Raw genomic sequence first — 10,583 nt, 5'->3', positions numbered from 1 at the left:
CATTACTTACTAAGAGCTTCACTCACAAAAATTACTAAGAACAAAGTTTACCTTTTTCCCAAAAGTAAATTTCATATTTGGCTCCACATAATGTGTTCAATGAGTCAAGTGAAGTACTTTTCATTGACAAAAAAAAGTTGCTGAAAAATGCATATCTCATATTTTTCTTAGAGAAATCCCATTTCTTGCCTAAACGAAATGCCTATAAAAGAGCATATATTTGCAACAACAGTTTGCAGAACCTATCAAGTCAAATAATCCCCCCTTTAATTCCCTCCCAAAATGCAGTTCTTCAACTTCTTTTCCCTTTTCCTTTTTGTGTCATTCCTCTTTTTATTTAAGAAATGGAAGAATTCCAATAGCCAAACCAAAAGATTGCCTCCAGGTCCATGGAAATTACCTATTCTTGGAAATTGCCTCCCAAAACTATTGAGTTTCCTTGCCAGGATAGTGTAGTCTATTGTTGATCATTTGTCGAGACGGTTAGTTATGATTATTGTTGACTGTATATTCGGAATAGGTTACACGCCACAATAGATATTATGTTGGATCGGGTTGCACGCCGCAACAGAGATTATATTGGATGAGGTTGCACGCCGCAACATATATTATATTGGATCGGTTTGCATGCCGCAACAGATATTATATTGAAATGGGTTGCACGCAGTAACAGTTATATATATGGAACGGGTTGCACGCCACAACAATGTTAAATGATAAGGGATCGGGTTGCGCGCCGCAACAGTATTGTAGTTGCATTGATTGTAGACATCGGGTGTTCTTTCATACTTTATTAAGTTTCTGATAGAATTGATATGTTTCCCCGAAGCATGTTTTCCCCTCCCTTTTAAAACTATTATTACTTGTTTATATTTCTGATGTATATTATATAACTGCACAGGTTTATCTGGAGTCGGGTCCTAGCCTCATCACTACCTCGCCGGGGTTAGGCTGGCACTTACCAGCACATGGGGTCGGTTTTGCTGATACTACACTCCACACTCTGTGAATATACCGGAGTAGCCTTTGGTCAGCAGCAGTAGCTTGGGAGCCAGCCTTCAGTCCACCGTGATACCGAGGTAGCCTTGCGGGCGTCCGCAGGCCCGACGTCTCCTCTATCTTATTTTATATTTTGTTATCTCATGTATTCGAGACAAACAGTGTTATATTTCTTTCAAACGGTTGTATTTAGTACTCTTATTAGTCCGTGGATGTTGTGACACCGGGTTCTGGTTAGAGGCACGTGATGGTCTGTGAGACATTTTCGTTTCCTATTTATTTAAGACTTCCGCTAAATTTCATATTCCGCGGTTATTTAACTGTTTATTCCCTTGTTAATATAATTGGTAAGAAGTTTTAAAATAAAGGAGTTAATGATTTCTAAGTTCATGGCTTACCTAGCTTCTACGAGTAAGCGCCATCACGACTCCCGAGGATAAGGAAATCCGGGTCGTGACATTCACTCACAAAAATTACTAAAAACAAAGTTTACCCTTCTCCCAAAAGTAAATTTCATATTTGGCTCCACATAATGTGTTCAATGAGTCAAGTGAAGTACTTTTCATTGACAAGAAAAAGTTGCTGAAAAATGCATATCTCATATTTTTTTTTTTATAGAGAAATCCCATTTCTTGCCTAAACGAAATGCCTATAAAAGAGCATATATTTGCAACAACAGTTTGCAGAAACTATCAAGTCAAATAATCCCCCCTTTAATTCCCTCCCAAAATGCAGTTCTTCAACTTCTTTTCCCTTTTCCTTTTTGTGTCATTCCTCTTTTTATTTAAGAAATGGAGGAATTCCAATAGCCAAACCAAAAGATTGCCTCCAGGTCCATGGAAATTACCTATTCTTGGAAGCATGCTTCATATGCTAGGTGGACTTCCACATCATGTCCTTAGAGATTTAGCCAAAAAATATGGACCAATTATGCACCTTCAACTAGGCGAAGTTTCTCTAGTTGTTATTAGTTCTCCTGAGATGGCAAAAGAAGTACTAAAAACTCATGACCTCGCTTTTGCAAATAGGCCTTTACTTGTAGCTGCCAAGATTTTTTCTTATAATTGCATGGACATTGCCTTTTCTCCTTATGGCAATTACTGGAGACAAATGCGTAAAATTTGTCTCTTGGAATTGCTCAGTGCCAAAAATGTCAAGTCATTCAACTCAATTAGACAAGATGAAGTTCATCGTATGATTGAATTTTTTCAATCATCTCCTGGTAAGCCAGTTAATGTTACAAAAAGGATTTCACTTTTCACAAACTCTATGGCATGTAGATCAGCATTTGGACAAGAATATAAGGAGCAAGACGAATTTGTACAACTAGTCAAAAAAGTGTCAAACTTAATAGAAGGGTTTGATGTGGCTGATATATTCCCTTCACTGAAGTTTCTTCATGTGCTCACTGGAATGAAGGCTAAAGTTATGAATACACACAATGAATTAGATGCCATTCTTGAAAATATCATCAATGAGCACAAGAAGACTTCAAAAAGCGATGGTGAATCAGGAGGTGAAGGTATAATTGGTGTACTGCTAAGACTTATGAAAGAGGGAGGCCTTCAATTTCCAATCACTAACGACAACATCAAAGCTATCATTTCTGTACGTACTATATACTGCATATTTCTATCTTCGTTATTAGTACTCCTTCTATTCTATTTTTTGTGGAACTTGTTTTTATCCTATTCCATAAAGAATAACATATTTTTATATAAGAAAGAATTTAACTTTAAATTTTCTATTTTACCTTTAATGACATGTTTTTATAGCCACAGAAATTTTATGACATATTTAATACCACAAGTTCGAAAATTATTTTCTGTCTTTCTTAAACTTTGTATCTAGTTATACCGTGCCATATTAAGTGAAATTGATGAAGTATTATGATTTATCTTTAATACTAACGTTCTCAAATTGCATAATTAATTTCTGTACTTAAAGAGTCACTTCAGTTAGGACAACTAATCTTACTTTCGTCATAAAATTTACACATTTGAAAATTACAACAAATGTTATTTCAATCACCACAACTTGGCATTAGGATAACGAAACAAGTAGCAAAATAACTTGATAATTTTTTTTTTGGGTTTTTGGCATTGAAAATGTCACGGCCCAAATTTTCCACCCTCGAGAGTCGTGATGGCGCATATTAATGTGAGCTTGGCAAGCCAATCCTTAACAACTTACTTCATTAACAAATCACTTCTTTTAACGATTATCCGTGATAGCATAAAAACAACGGAATTGCTCACGAAAATCAACATAAATTAAAGAAACAGAACAATAATCCGGAAATCAACATATGCCTCTACCCAAGAACTGGTGTCAAATTGCTCACGAATTTCTAAGAGTACTAAATACAAATTGTCTCGAATACATGAGATAACAGACTGAAATAAAGATAGAGGAGACGCTGGGCCTGCGGACGCTGGCAAGGCTACCCCGGTGTCTCACTGGACTGAAAGCTGGATCCCGCGCTACTGCTGCTGTCCAAAACCTGGATCTGTGCAAACGGGCACAGAGTGTAGTATCAGCACAACTTACCCCATATGCTGGTAAGTGTCTGGCCTAACCCTGGTGAGGTAGTGATGAGGCTAGGGCCAGACTCCAGATAAACCTGTGCAGTTATATACTATATGGCGGAAAAGTAAACAGGTAATAAGCAATCAAAGCTGGGAAAGGGGAAACATGCTGGGGGGGGGGTAGCAGATAAAACAGAATACCAAAGAATAGTTAGGAAACTACAATATAGCTTCTAACACGGATAAAGAGAAATAAGGCAACTTTCACTTTCAGTTTCATCTTGTTGCAGGAGTGCAACCCGATCCCATTTCTCATCTCTTGTGGTAGGCGTACCACACGCTCTCAATTCAGTATATCTTGTAGTAGGCGTACCACCCGCTCCCATTTCAGTATATCTTGTGGTAGGCGTACCACCCGCTCCCATTTTATTATATCTTGTGGTAGACGTACCACCCGCTCCCTTTTATATATCACACAATCACAATAAATCCTGGCAAGGGAACATAAATAATGTAATAACTTCCCGGCAAGGGAACACAACAATGTTATAATTTTCCCGGCAAGGGGACAACAATATTTAATTAGTCATCCCGGCAAGGGAGAATCAGCTATAACCAACCTCAACTCAACATGTACTCAATTCGATTATTGAAAATACTCAATCATAGAAGATCATTAAGTAAAGAACTCAAGTGTCATTTAAGAACACAACAACATTCAATTTAAGACTCATGGTCATTCTTAACACCAACGTATAGATACTCGTCACCATGCCTATACGTCGTACTCAACAAGAAGCAAGTAGCAAGTATGACTCAACTCCTAATCCCTCAAGCTAGGGTTAGACCAAACACTTACCTCGATTCCTTGATCACCACTCAAGTCTCAACTATAGCTTTACCCCTTGATTCCACCACCAATCCGCTCGAATCTAGTCACAAGTTAATTAATTACATTAATAAGTGCTAAATGAATCAACCCCAATTCATGAAAATGAGTTTTCAAATGTTTTACCCAAAAGTCAAAAATCACCCCCTAGGCCCATGTGGTCGAAACCCGAGGTTCGGACCAAAACCCGATAACCCATTCCGCCACGAATCCAAATATATAATTTGCTTTGAAATCGAACCTCAAATTGAGGTCCAAATCCCCAATTTTAGAAAACCTAGGTTCTACCCTAAACACCCAATTTCCCCCATGAAAATCTTTGATTTGAAGTTGAAATCATGTTAAAAGATGTTAAGGAGTGAAGAAAATGAGTTAGAAATCACTTACCAACGTTTTGGAGATGAAAAATTGTTTGAAAAATCGCATCTTATGTTTTGGGGTTTTGAAAAAGTAAAAAATAACTGAGATTCCCGTTAATTTATACCCCTCTCAGACCCCCTGTGCGGACCGCATCAAATGGACCACGGCTGCACAGCCTCCACCGCGGACCGCACAAAGGCGACCGCGGCCGCGCTGGCCCCTTCCTGAAGACCTGCAGTTCAGCACCCTAGGCGGACCGCACAAAGGCGACTGCGGCCACACAGCCTCCCCTGAGGACCGCAAAAAGGCGACTGCGGCCGCGCTGGCCCCTCCGCGGACCGCACAGCCTACACCGAGGACCTAAGCCTAAGGCATTCCGGAGCCCACTCGAAACTCACCCGAGCCCTCAAAACTTTAACCCAAGTATGCACACAACCTCAAAAATATCCTACGGACATATTCGTGTACACAAATGACCAAAATAACATCACGAACATCGAATTAAACCTCGAGATCAATAAAATTTCTCAAAACTCTTTTAAACATTAAATTTCTCAATTAAGGTCTGGATCACGTCAAACGACGTCCGTTTTTAACCAAATTTAATAGGAATGACTCAAGTCATATATGAGACCTGTACCGGGTGCCTGAAATAAGATACGGGCCCGATACCATTACTTTCTAATCAGTTTTCACTTCAAATTTCCTTAAACAATTTTTGAAAATAATTTCACTTAAAAATTCATTTCTCGGGCTAGGGACATCGGATTCCGATTTCGGGCATACGCCCAAGTCCCATATTTTCCTGCGGACCCTCCAGGACCGTCAAATTATGGGTCCGGGTCCGTTTACCCAAAATGTTGATCGAAGTCAAATTTATTCATTTTAAATTCAAGACTTAACATTTTCACAGAATTTCATATTTAATCTTTCCGGCTACGCGCTTGGACTGCGTACGAAAATCAAAGCGACTTTAAATGAGGTTTTCAAGGCCTCGAAAGCACATAATGGGTAAGAAAACAGGTGATGACCCTTTGGGTCGTCATAGAAAATTTAGAATTCCTTTTGGTGTAGAATAAAGGTAGTAGCACAAACGTAGTACAAATATGTTATTTGAATATTTCAGTAGAAATTTGTCAAGAAGTTTGTAAGAGAAATGAATATTGTAACTTGCTCGAAAATGAAGGACATCTTTGGTGGGGAACATAAACTTCATCAACAACAATTAATTGGGCCATGGTCGAAATGATGAAGAATCCAAGTGTATTTTCCAAAGCTCAAGCAGAGGTAAGAGAAATCTTGAGAGCGAAAGAAACTTTTGGTGAAATTGATGTCGAGGAGTTCAAATACCTAAAGATGGTCATTAAAGAAACTTTCAGACTCCATCCTCCAGTACCTCTTTTGCTTCCAAGAGAATGTAGAGAAGAAACGGACTTAAAACGGCTACACTATTCCATTGAAAACAAAAGTCCTGGTTAATGTTTGGGCAATGGGAAGAGATCCAAAATATTGGGATGCCGTAGAAAGCTTTAAACTTGAGAGATTTGAACACAACACTATGGATTATATTGGTAATAATTATGAATATCTTCCCTTTGGTAGTGGAAGGAGAATTTGCCCTGGAATATTATTTGGTTTAGCAAATGATTATTTTCCACTGGCTCAATTATTGTATCACTTTGACTGGAAACTCCCAACTGGAATCAATCCAAGTGAACTGGACTTGACTGAGGCGGCTGGAGCAGCTTGTGCCAGAAAGAATGACCTAGATCGCTACTGCTTATCAACATTGTGAAGAGTGATCTCATGGCGTCAAACCTTTTCTTAAAAGAAGAATCTTTGCAACTGAATTTCGTTGGCAACCCCACCATTGTACTTTCTTCCGTTGGTGTTTACTTATTTATAATATTTGTGTCCTTTTTCATATATAGATATATCATTATAGCTTTCGACACAAGCTGTCAAATAAGATTTTCTGTTGTTTTTATATTTTGTAATGTAGTGACAAGCTATCCGTGTGAACTAAATATACTTACTTACATCCCTCCATTATAAAGAAAAGATACTGGAGGGATGCCACAGGTAGGGGTGGGCATATTTCGGTCGGAACCGAATAAATCGACCGAACCGAATTTTTTTAAATTTCAATTTCGGTTATTCATTTTGTTCGGTCGATTTCGGTTTAAAATTTTAAAATTTCGATTTTTCGGTTCGGTTTTCGGTTATTAAGTTTTTTAATTCAGTTAACCGAAAAACCTAATTATTAACATAAATGTTCTTTAAGTTATACATAGGCTAAGCTCATAGGTAATAAATCAATACTATTAGGTCCAATCTATCAATGACTCAACCCAATTAAGTAAGTCCATCAACTTTCCAATTTTAAAGACTTTCATTCTATTAAAACTTCCATAGCATATGTGATAGATACCGGGAGAATTTCACACAGAGTTGTAATTTACACTATGATTAAATTTTATGATCCATACTGTGCAAAGTTTAGTCTATTTTTTTCTATAAACACAATATTTCCAACAATTTCGAAGTTTTGGGAAAAATCAACAAATTCGTCGGTCGTATTATTACATAGAAGGAGTCCAATATGATAATGTTCAAACCGAAAACCGAACCGAAATTAGAATAACCGAACTGAACCGAACTTATTTCAGTTCAGTTTCGGTTGCTATTTTTACAAAACCGAAAACCGAATAACCGAACCGAATTTTTTCAAATCGAACCGAACCAACCGAATGCCCACCCCTAGCCACAGGTCCAACGCTCCTATAGGGAGGGTAATGGCATTGCGGGAGCTTTGGCGTGTTGTAGCTTTTGATAACCCTCCACCCTTTTTATTACCGCGCTTGCTTTTGGACTCGCAGGGGATTGTAACTCTACGTTCAGCCCCCTCTTTGTAATCCTTTATTCCCTCTTCAATAAATAAAATGCCTGGTTTTGGTAACAAAAAAAAGATAATATGATGATTAGGTTTTAGTAACCAAAAAAAGATAATATGATGGAATCATCATATTTTGTTTTGTGTATTGTTGATCTTGAGCTATGTGAGGTTTGATGAATAACAACGAAAAGTTCTTGCCAGTTACTATTGGCCAAGTAAAGGTGAAGTTTAAGGAACTCGGATATGGACCAGGTCCATCTTGTGAAACACAGTTGTGATACATGTGAGATGCACGTGAAGGAGACAAACCTAACTTATCAGAAGTGATATCTCCTCATCATGATCGAAAATGTTGCATATTGGATAAGGAGAAAGACTCCTTAAACAAAGAGAACATGGTTTAGGAAAAGGATAGAGTTAGAGTATGAGATCAACTAGAACTCTTCCACCATGGAAGAGTAGCATCGGTATCCTAGTCAATCTCTAATTGCTAACTTCTTAAATATTAATGTTGTTCTCTTTTACAGGTGATGCACATAAGCAGAAGTTAAACATGAATTGAGAGTAAAATAGCAAGGCAATTTTGCAAGCAATTTATATGTGATTCAAGCGTGCAAACCTGAAGCTACTTGAACCAGATAGAAGAATCAGTTCCAAGTGTCTATCTTTTATTCTAGTTCAATTGAAGTAGGTGATTTTACATTGTACCTTTCAACTTATTTAGAAGCAATTGTATTAGGTACTTAGAGTTTTCAAGTTACAGTTAACTTGTAGTTGTCGCAACAATTAAGGCTGTGTGCCACAACAGGATTAGAGTTTATCCTAGGTTTACAAAAGAGTGTTTTGTAAATGCACTTTTTGGCTCAGTGATTTTAGTGGAGAGTTTGAGAAATTCTACTGAAAGGTAGGTTGTGATTTTTTCATCTTTTGAGCCTGGTGTTTTTCATATAAAATATCTATGTTCTTTATTTTCTGTATTTATTATTCCGTAACAGTAGCAGTTAGAACTCATAGAAGAACCATGTCCTTCTATAATCAAGTTAAGCGAAAATTTGGTACCACACAAATCACCTCCCCCCTTGTGTGGTATTGAAGTATAAAACATCAATTGGTATCAAAGCAGATTTTCCTTGAAGACTCTAACACCTTAAGAACAGATCAAGATGAGTGCACTACCTGGAAACTGGGAAGGACAATCTACTGCTAGGCCTCCACTCTTTAATGGCCAATACTATTCTTGGTGGAAGAATAATATGAGAGACAACATCATCGGAGAAGACTATGAACTTTGGGACATTGTTACTGATGGTCCCCTGGCTACCACAAAGAAGAATGTTAAATGAGTGGACGTGTCAAAGAGAAGAGCTGACTGTACTGCTGAAGATTTAAAGAAATGTGAAAAGAATGTCAAGACCAAGAATGGCTTGTGTGTGGACTAGGTTCAAATGAGTATAGCAGAATTCAAAGATGTACTACTGCTAAGGAGATCTGGGACACTCTATAAGTGGCCCATGAAGAAACTCCTCAAGTAAAGAGATTAAGAGGAACACTGGTGTATTATCAATATGAGAATTTCACCATGAAGAAAGGTGAAACCATCCAAAAGATGTACACAAGGTTCACAACACTAACAAAAGAACTTAAGTATCTTGGAAGAATTATCCTTGAAGAAGACCAGGTTGAGAAAATCTTGTCAAGGGTCTTGCCAGTAACTTGGGAAAGCAAAATCACTGCTCTTCAGGAATCAAAGAACATTGCTACTCTCAAGTTGGATGAGCTGATTGGAAATGTCACTACCTATGGACTGAGAAGGCAAACCATGAAAATGGATGCACCCAAGAAGGAAAGAAGTTTGGCTCTTAGAATAACTGAAGGTGCAAATTTAGAGGATGATGAAATGGATATGATCACAAGGGATTTCAAGAAGTACCTAATGAGAGGAAAGGGTTCTTCAAGAGGTGCAACCTTCAACAAACCAAGGGCCCCTAAAAACAAACCAGCGAAGGCTGCTACAAATGTGGTAAAACTGACCATATGATCAAGAATTGTCCTCAGTGGGAAATTAAATGGAAGAAAGAAAGGGCTGACTGAATAGGAAGAAGGAACAAGTTCAACCCAAGAAGAACAAAGGATCAACAAAGGCTATGGTTGCTACTTAGAGAGAAATCTCAGATGAGGATTCAGAAGATGAAGTTGGAGATAAAACAACACTTATGGACATCGGAGAATCAGATAATGAACAAGAGGTAAATGTGATTCATCTCAAAGACAAGATTAAATTTTTGTCCAAAGAAAAGCTATCTGAATTACTTCTAGACTTCATTGATGAGTCTAAGGTCATAAACAATAAGAAGGAACATCTGTCTAAGGAATGTGTGATCCTAAAAGCTAAGTGCAAAAATCAGGAACTCAGGGCTAGTGAAAGTGATAGTAAAAATACTGAGTTGAAGAACTAGGTTCTTGAACTTGACACTACTGTCTTAGAACTTTGATCTGAAAATTTAAAACTGAAATTAGGAATAGGTACAAAGAAAGTTGATCACACACACCTCACCTTAGAAGAAAATCTAGGAAAAATGAAGGATGAGTTGTACAAGAGATATGAGTAGATAAGAGTCCTAAAAGAAGATTTAGGCAAGGTGAAGCATGAACTAGATAGAACTTGCAAATGGAATAAGTCTTCTAATTCACTATCCTGGCTACAAGAGCATCATAGTAGAAATAAGAGAGGACTTGGTTATGGGACCCCGACACCTAAGTGGGATCCCAAAAGTAAGTACAACACACTTCCTGAGAACAAAATCTGCACACACTGTGGCAAGACTGGTCATTACAAAAGTGAATACGGTGCAAAAGAAAAGGCCAGTCAAAAGAACAAAATCTTTGTTCAAGAGAAAAATAGGCTGCATGG

The 10,583-nt window shown here is 37.8% G+C and overlaps 1 pseudogene; it reads left to right on the top strand.

Moving 5' to 3' along the window:
• Nucleotides 1-218: 218 nt before the first annotated feature.
• Nucleotides 219-6,714, top strand: LOC104241367 (premnaspirodiene oxygenase-like; annotated as a pseudogene).
• The last annotated feature ends 3,869 nt before the right edge of the window (nt 6,715-10,583 follow it).

This window comes from Nicotiana sylvestris, chromosome 9 (assembly GCF_000393655.2).
Source record: "Nicotiana sylvestris chromosome 9, ASM39365v2, whole genome shotgun sequence".
NCBI lineage: Eukaryota > Viridiplantae > Streptophyta > Magnoliopsida > Solanales > Solanaceae > Nicotiana > Nicotiana sylvestris.
This window is presented reverse-complemented; position numbering and strand designations above follow the sequence as displayed.